The sequence below is a fragment of the Grampus griseus genome, assembly GCF_964374135.1.
Source record: "Grampus griseus genome assembly, chromosome: 7".
Taxonomy (NCBI): domain Eukaryota; kingdom Metazoa; phylum Chordata; class Mammalia; order Artiodactyla; family Delphinidae; genus Grampus; species Grampus griseus.
In genome coordinates this window covers 34,121,517-34,128,873 of record NC_139001.1, presented here as the reverse complement: position 1 = coordinate 34,128,873, position 7,357 = coordinate 34,121,517, and the positions used below count along the sequence as shown (strand labels likewise).

Below are 7,357 nucleotides of genomic sequence, written 5' to 3'. Positions count from 1 at the left end.
TGTATATAAAATAAACAACAAGGTCCTACTGTATAGCACAGGGAACTATATTCAATATCCTGTGATAAACCATAATGGAAAAGAATATTAAAAAGTATATATATATGAATCACTTTGCTGTACACCAGAAACTAACACAACATTGTAAACCAACTATACTTCAATAAAAAAAAAAACAGTGGCTCTTGGATGATAGGAATGATAGCACAACAATATGAATGTACTTAATGCCACTGAAATGTACACTTAAATATGGTTAGAATGGTAAATTTTATGTTATGGATATTTTATCATAATAAAAAAAATTTAATGGCTCTTGACATTTGTCCTTAGGGTTTGAGGTACTGAGAAATTGTTCCCAAGAAATGGCTTCTGGGGGTGGGCATAGAGCGTAGCTGGAACTTGGAGGACTTTCACCTTGACTGTGCTCAGACCTCCAAGAAAATATTTAAAAAGCTAAGTTGATGACATAAATATTGCATCATAGCCCAACAGTTACCTCAATTTCTTCCTTTCTAGATCAGTGGGATGGGTTCTTGTTTGCAGTAGGATCTTTCGTGGAAGTAGAGGGGGCAGTTTCCAGCACCCACCAAATTGCAGAATATACACTTCGGGTCAGTGATGTAAACTCTTCATCTACCTGCTCATGACTGTCTAGTCATCTCAATACCAAAACAAAAATCAAAGACTTCAAAGCCTAGCTGTCAAACACTTCTAGAGAATTGGCCGAGTCTCTTCCCACATGGCCGGGAGGAGATGAAATAGATGGATTGGAATGCAGTCTCCTTTCCCTCACCATTGCCTTCAGGATTCTAAGGTCAAGCCAAGGCCAGCTTGAGGAAGGGGGAGGAGGGGCCCAATAGAATGCACGTACCAGACCACCCGGCCTGTGGGTCAGTTGTATACAACTTAATAGAGAAGTAACCAACAAAACAGCATGCTTGTTCAGGGGATTTTTGTTTCACTGTCAGTATTTGTCCTTGATTTGTCCTTGACTAATGTCCTGTGGTTCAAGTCCAGATCAATGGGACTGGTGTGTTCCAGCCAGCTGAAAGGAGGTTTAGTCACTCTTGGCTTTCTTAGGGAAATGTACAGGTCCAAATCTGATTTCAGCAGATTAGTAGACATGAGCCTCTGGAGCAGGCCATCAGGTGGGAGCTGAGATTCAGGAGGGTGGAAACCTCTCGGCACTTAAGTCCAAACAGGCTGTCCTGGGCTTCCCTGGTGGCGCAGTGGTTGAGAGTCCGCTTGCCAATGCAGGGGACACGGGTTCGTGCACCGGTCCGGGAAGATCCCACATGCCGCGGAGTGACTGGGCCCGTGAGCCATGGCCTCTGAGCCTGCGCGTCCGGAGCCTGTGCTCCATAACGGGAGAGGCCACAGCAGTGAGAGGCCCGCGTACCACAAAAAAAAGAAAAAAAAAAAAAACAACAGGCTGTCCTCACCCTGCACTGGGCAGGGACCAGCTCCCTTATGTCCCGCTGAACTGCAACGCCTCCAGGTTTTCCAGCTTCCCCAGGACTAAAGACCAGGTACATTATTCATTTCGATGTAAATAATCAAGCAGACGTATAGCTCAAGAAGGAGGCAAGAAACTGGTTAGAGCAAGTAAATTAATATTGATCCTAGAAGATCACAAAAGGAATTTAACCAACTTCAGGTTCACAATTCACTTGTTGATTATTCATCTTCCTTTTTAAAAAGATCTAAGACTGGGAGAGCCTAGGATCAATACCTTACAAAGGACACATCAAAGCCCTGAGACTCCCCCATTCCTCCTCAGTATGGCCCCCTGGAGGCCTGCTGTGGCTCATCCATTTCTGCCAGGCTGGGGGCTGGGGGATGGACGTAAACTCTCAAGTGAGACAATCTTGGCATCCTGTGTTGGCCGTGCAGTTGGTCAGCTGATTGACACTGAACTTAGTTTCCTCATCTGTACAATGTGACTAATAATTCGTAGCCATCTTACAGACATTGTGAGCTTATGTAACACAGTGGTAGTGAGTATTTACTGAGAACTGTCAAAGGTCCAGGCATCCCTTTAAGTGCTCAGTCTGGTTTACCTCCTGTAATTCTGCTCAGGTAGGAATTCCAAAGCTGGGGCCCGAAGACTGGTATTTGTTTTAAACCTCCTCAGTTAACCCTCAGATCAGTCAAGTTGAGAACCATGGGTGTGTATTAATGTTCAGACACTGATTAACCTCTCAGGGTCTTAGAGAGGCACACAAAACTCACTCTGCCACTCACTAGCTGAAGGTACTTGTCCAAGTCTTTCGCCTCTCCAAACCTCAGTTTCGTCACTCAGATGGGAACATCCACTTCTGAGAATTGTTCAGAAGGTGAAATGAGCCAGTGTGGGTGGTTGTGCCTTGCACACATAATGTTTATTCAATATTAGCTGGTGTCATTAGGCAGACTCCTTTTTCATAGGTGACCTTGTGACCTCTGTGCATAGGTCATTATCTTAGTTTAAATTTACTGCTCTTCCACCCACATGGTTCATTTCAAATCCTAAATGCTGGGGAAGGGGAGATAGTGTGTTACGGTGGGAAAATCCTTGTTTTTGGTCCAACGGGACTGAGTTCGAATTTGGGTATTCATTTGAGCCTCTGTTTCCTCATCCATGACATGGGAGAACAATCCTCTACTTTGCTGGGGGAATTAGAGATAATTGATGTAAAGGTACAACATATAGGTATTGTATAATTTTTGGTGTTTTTGTTATAAAATGTACAAGGTGTAAAAACAAAAAGGCAGAAAACCTTTAAAAAAATTCAAACAGGAAACGGAGGCAGAGGGTGGGAAGGGGATGGAAGATGAAGAAAAGCTGGGGAGGTTTGGGGGCTCAGAGTCCTGGGGGACAGATCTCCGCATTACCACCACTCCAGGCTCGGCACTGGACAGGTACCGGTCACTAAGGCACAGCACTGGCCAGGGACTGTTACCCTTGCTTAGGGCTGGGCCAGACCCACATCCCCTTTTGTGCAGGATCTCCCCAAATCTCAGCAAGACATCTGCTTCGACCCAAGAAGAGCTCTTGCCAGATGATATGGGGGGCTGGTCCATGGCTTCAGTGCTGAGATTTGGGCCACAGAATAGAGGAATAATTCCTCTCCCCAGACCCCTTTCAAGGAGGAATGGCATTTTTACTTGCCACAGACAGTCTCAAATCTGTCTTTAAAAATTATAGGCCTTATATACACTAAATGTAGTGAGTATACAGCTTCCTGGTTTTTAGTTTGCATCGGTTCCCTTAAATAAGAAACATTTTCTGTTCGAGTGAATCACCTCTGTTTTCCAGTTTTCAAAGTCAATTTTATTCTCTAGTTCTCTCTGTTCAGGAATTTTCTTTCTCTCTTACTGAAGACCAGATTTTGCCCTTCTGCCGGAGGGCAATGGTTTCACAGGTTCTCTTTCTTTTATCTCGCGATGTTTCAAAGCCCTGCTGAATTGGTTAGTAAATTCTGAATGTGGAGAGGAGAGAAACAGGAAGTGAGTCTGCTGGGACAGGCAGAAAAGCCTGGTTGAGTGATCGAAAGTAAAAGAAAACTTCTTCCGGGAGGCCTTTCCAACCCCACCTCCTTCCTCCCCCTCCCCCTTGCCTCGTTACAAGGGATTTTTCTCCGGTTGTGAGAACCCGCCTCAGTCATTGGAACGTGTGAAGTTAGGCAGTCTAGGGGTCTTGGCATCGGGAGCTTGGTGACTGTGATGTTGCCAGGGTGGAGCAGGTGAGTGTCTGGTGCAGAAGTGGCTTCTGGATACCACGTTGCCCACTCAAGGGGCAGATCAGACCTGCGGAGTGGAGTCACCTCTGGGTTCTGCTAGGGGCCCAGATCTTGGACTGGGTTTCTCTCTGAACCACAACCACTGACTTTGCTACTTTTTAACTCTGAGGAATCTCCAGTTCCTCTGCTGCCTCAAATATAGACACACTGTCTCTCTCCTGCTGGATTACTTTGGAAATTCTACAAGACTTTATTTACCTACTTATGTTTAAATTATTTTCTGTTTGGCCTGGGGCAGAGGGTTAAGTTAATCACCCTGTCAGATCCCTATTCCCTGTAGCCCTTGGTCTCTAAGGCTTACGGGCCGGTCTCCCCTGCCCTGTTCTAGGTACTTTCTTTGATTTCCCCACTCCCACCCTATCTCCTACCCTCCCAAAGACGACCCTCTAAATCTTTTGATACATATCCTTGAATTGTTCTGTATCTTTGCAAAATGTGTCCTTGTTTTGTGTGTGTACGCTACTTTTTAAACTGTGTGATCAGGAACAAGAAAGTAATTTCTCTGTACCTCTGTTTCCTCATCATTAAATGGGATTAACACTCCCTCATGAGGTGGCTGTGAAGATTTAAGTTGATAACAACAGCATGAGCCAATTAGGACAGTGACTGGCACTACTAAGTATCCAGTAAGTGTTGGCAATTATTATTACGTATTAGTATTATTTGTATTGTATTTTGCTTGTTCCGTTTCTGACTTTTTTTGTTTTTCAAGTAAGCACTGTATTTTAAGTTCTGTGTAATTTGCCAGGTCCCACTTTGTAACCACTACTTATTATTCCATGATGGACAGTCTCCCAATCCTATATAAGGACTATAGGAGAACTTGCCCACCAATCTTTAGCCTGATCCAGCTTGCAAACCTTTGCCATTCTGATAGGTACAAAGTAGGGAGCTCGTTGCTTTATTTTGGCACTTCCCAGCTTACTCATGAGTCTGAGCGTCATTCGTACACTTCGGCCATCTGAGTATCCCTGTCAAGGAACCCTGTGTCCATATCCATTGTCGTTCTCCAGGGTTTCTTTTCCTCGTTGATTTGCAGGAAACCTTTGTATGTTCTAGATATTGCTACTCCTGTGGCATATCCTGGGAACGGGCATGAAATATTCGGTCTCTGCCTTTGAGAAGCTCACAGCCTCGGACAGGAACCAGCCATAAAACAGCAGGATGAAAGCTGAGTGTATGCTCAGGAAGCCACAGGAAAGAGTCAGGGAGCACATCCTGGGCTAGGATTTAGCCATTAACAGGATTTCATTCTGTCACTGTGCTCTCACTCAGAGTTCTCGGGGCAGAGTCGAGGTAGCAAAGGGCACAATGGGACCACGGCACCCTTCCCTAGCCCTCTGCAGGTGGAGGGGCACTTTCAGACATCTCATTAATCCTCTCAGCCGTGAGCTCTGCCCTCTGAAAGCTAATATTCCATTTGGGGAAAGAAAAAAGGCAGTTTCAAAGAAGAGAGGTGTTTGATTTTTTTTTTTTTCTCTCTCTAGTTTTATCATCAGAAAACATTTCAACTGACTGAGAGCAAAAAGACAGGGCTAATGTGTGCTTTGTTCTCCAGGGCCAGTCCATGGTGAGGGCCCCAGGATTTGTCTTTTTTGGTGAGCTTGACTGGGCCTTTTGGGAGGAAAGACTATGATTCTAGTCTTTTCTGGGCTGCTGAGGCTGGGGTCTTGTGGCCTCGGGGTCATGGAAGTGATCGCGTATGTGAGTGTAGATGGGGAAACCAAGAGAGTTTCTGTGAGGGTCGGCAGACCCTCTGAGAGCTGTGGTGAGGGCCCTGCAGTTTACAGATCCCAAGACCACTCAGGAGTGCTCAGTGAATATTACTGAATGAAACCATTAAAGTCTTCATAATGAGCCCCTAAAAATCTGTAAATTCCTGCAATATGAAAAGAAAGGGTTCTTAGCTATCATCCAGTTCAAACTGTCTCCTGTTGGAGTGTGGTAAGGAGGCCCCGAAGAGAAACTGACCCGTCCAAAGTCACACAGCCCGAGCCAAAGCTCAGGTGGCCAGGGTCCCCTCCCGGCACCTGCCTCCTCTTCCACAGGCTCCCTCTTAGCGATCTAGACGGGGGTGCTGCCTGGAGGCCGGCTTACCTCACTAGTGACTCAGGAGTTTCGAAAACAGGAAGTAAGTGAGCTGTGCTGTACGTTCTTCATTTGACTTCATTCTTTTCTTAGATGTGCCAGGAGAGAGAGGCCTGTGAAGCGGCTGCCGCTGTGAGGCTTCTGGGACTTGCCTCTGGTAAGGTTGGACGGGCTTTTAGAGAGGAAAGTTTTTGATTCTAGAATTTTCTAGGCTACTGAGGGTGGGATCTGGTGGCCTCGGGGCTCATGGGGTGATCCTTGTATATGAGTGTAGATGCGGAAACCAGGAGAGTTAGCAGTGCTTCCCAGGGCTGTAGTGAGGGCCCACGGGTCCCTCCAGCTTCGGTTGATGCATTTCTGATTTTGGGGGGGAATACTCCAAGTTCAGTTATCTGTACAGATGCCTCATCCTTATGCCGAGTTGTCAAAGAATAGAAACCAAAACTCAACTCTCAACTGTCTTTGCTGCTATAGTTTACCAATCTGCCGACACTCAGACCACCAGTATAAACACACACGTACACACAAACAGACACACACATAAACAGAAATAGTGCTAAGAACTCAATTATTTATTTATTTATTTATTTTGAGACATTAAAAGGGCACAGGACAGTACCAGGAATAATATAATGGCAAGCATCGACTGATAATCAGTACTTGTGGGGTTAAGCGTTTATAGGTGGAGTTATAAATTCCTTCAGTTTGGCTGGCTCTGAGTTTTGTCGTGATTTGAACACCTGTCCTGGGCTGTGTGATAGCCCTGGCTGGGACCCTGCAGCGGAGAGTGTTTGTGTGCAGGGGGGACACCTGGCAGGTTCTGGGGGAACCCCAATTGGGGGTGGTCATCCTGGACTGGAGGGAGTAGTCACCCTATTGCTTAGGGGTTTGGGCCTGAGAGCGGCTTTCCAGCACTCTCAAGCTTTGAACGAGGTAACGGATTTTTGTCTCAGAAGAGTAATGCAAATTTTGGGTTTATTTTCTCTAGCTTTGAGGTAGTTTTCCGTATCACCAAAAGAGCTAAGAGGTTGCTAGAATGTCGCTAGAAGGATTGTTTGTGATTAGATGAGATTTATTTGCAATTTAATTGTGGCACAAAAGGCAGTGCTTATTTGGGACTCTGGGGTGAGGTGCTGAGGTCTAAATCCGGGCTCCAGCATGTCCCGGCTTGGTTTGTAAGGTTCTGACCCTCTCTTTGCTCTTGTAGATTTGTTAAGAACTCTTGTTTCTGTGTTTTGGGGGTTTCTTTAGTCTTTTAAAATTTTAAGTAATTCATAATCTTTAAAAATATTTTGATTATGTGTCTTTCTTCATTAAATTCCTTCACTGGCTTCCAACTGGAATCAGAATAAATTCTAAATCCTTGCAGGGTCTGTCATTGAGACCCTTGAGTGAGATGCTCAAACCTGGGCCTGACGCCTCTCAATAGCTTATTTCTGAACTGATTTTTCACAATAGTAAAATGAGGATGATAATAGCAACTT

At 45.3% G+C, this 7,357-nt stretch overlaps 1 protein-coding gene across 2 annotated transcripts in view; it reads left to right on the top strand.

Moving 5' to 3' along the window:
- Nucleotides 1–3,614: 3,614 nt before the first annotated feature.
- The window catches only part of CASP8 (caspase 8), a 28,832-nt gene continuing 25,089 nt past the window's right edge, over nucleotides 3,615–7,357 (top strand). The window contains exons 1-2 of one of the 2 annotated variants that reach the window (XM_082657915.1): nucleotides 3,637–3,728; nucleotides 5,967–6,030. The gene's annotated coding sequence lies outside the window, so the exon portion shown is untranslated. Of the gene's footprint in view, nucleotides 3,729–5,966; nucleotides 6,031–7,357 lie in introns of both variants that reach the window. The other variant, XM_082657916.1, reaches the window with a different exon arrangement.